A 1,349-nucleotide genomic window follows, 5' to 3' on the forward strand; every position below is an offset into this window, starting at 1 on the left:
TGGTTGGGAAACCGTGTCGAAATAGAGCGATGCATTAGTTGCTAGCTCCATTCGCACATTCAAGCGCAACTACAATTCTTGTAGCTTTTCCTATTGCTGGGCTAGGATATTTACTGCTGTGGTTCATCCTCTTGGTTGACATTGGCAGCTTGGGACTTTAGTTGTAGATTGGACAGTGCAGGTGCTTGAGCTATTGTTGCTTAAAATCCCTTTGAGGTCCTAAGATCGCTAACTGAACAGCGACGCATTTTCGAATGAACGGCGCAAAAAAAGCGTGGGTGCGAAAGCTTGTACAAACAAGGCAAGTAGGCGGTAGAGGTCTACTTGCACGAGGTTCGGAGGGAAAGGTGTTTAACTGGGTGGGAGCTATAGGCTAAGGCGGTGCTGAAAATCAATCCCATACTGGAAGGCGCAAGGCGAAGGAGGTATAAGAGTCAGAAAGGGCACGCTGGGAAGCTCATACCTTTCTCGGCCTTTTGGCTAAGATCAAGTGTAGTATCTGTTCTTATCAGTTTAATATCTGATACGTGGTCCATCGGGCCACATGATATTAACCTAATTTTTCTCACGGGGGCAGCCCCCATCCGGTAGCTTGCTGCCGGGGGCTGCGCGCGTCGCCTCTGTATTGCACTGCCTCAGAGGCCTGGCGCACCCCCCTCTCAACCTCCATCTCAACAGTACTAGCATCTGATTTCTGATTATTGTCTGTCCGATCTGTACAGGCCCATCTATGATGGTGCTGCTATTTTTTCCTTCTCAGGTTGGTTACCACTGTGAATATTTGTTGCAGAGGAGTTTAGTATTACCATTGCATGGATTTCACATCGTGGTTTTGGACTTAGCGAGAGATGGAAGGGTACTATTGCCATGCTCCAGAGGACTCTGCTTTTGGACATTGCCGACAGTTTCTTACTCATTCGCAAAAGAGAACCTAAGCATCGCGAGACCCCGCTTGCTATGCAATGGGATGGAGTGGTCCGGCTCCCCTCCGGCATAACTCATATGGCATCTTTTGCTCAAACAAAGGAGGAGAGGATGATGCCGCTCTCAAGCCTTTAATTTAGAGCTAGGCCGAATGATAAACCCGAAGTAGCTTTTCCAAGCGCTGTGGATCTATGTTGTTGATGCAGGTCCTTGCCCAATTGGCAATACCAAATGAAGTTTGCTCAAACCATCTGGGATTCACCTTTTTATCACTTGTTTCTCGGCCTTGGACAAGAGTCACTCCCCAACCTGGGGTCATGTATGTGCTGCCACTCTTGCATAGAGGTTCGTTTTGGCACAACTTGCTCTTCTATCACCCAAGTGTGGTAGATTGGTTATGCCATTCCCCTCTTGAATAACAAGTC

At 48.0% G+C, this 1,349-nt stretch overlaps 1 non-coding gene across 1 annotated transcript; it reads left to right on the forward strand.

The window, feature by feature from the left end:
* The first annotated feature begins 459 nt into the window (after positions 1 to 459).
* LOC147465747 (U2 spliceosomal RNA) lies at positions 460 to 657 on the forward strand. The gene has a single exon (XR_015189829.1). It is a non-coding gene; the product is annotated as a U2 spliceosomal RNA (small nuclear RNA).
* The last annotated feature ends 692 nt before the right edge of the window (positions 658 to 1,349 follow it).

This window comes from Adiantum capillus-veneris, chromosome 1 (genome assembly GCF_014529385.1).
Source record: "Adiantum capillus-veneris isolate H3 chromosome 1, ASM1452938v2, whole genome shotgun sequence".
NCBI classification, from domain to species: Eukaryota; Viridiplantae; Streptophyta; class Polypodiopsida; order Polypodiales; family Pteridaceae; genus Adiantum; species Adiantum capillus-veneris.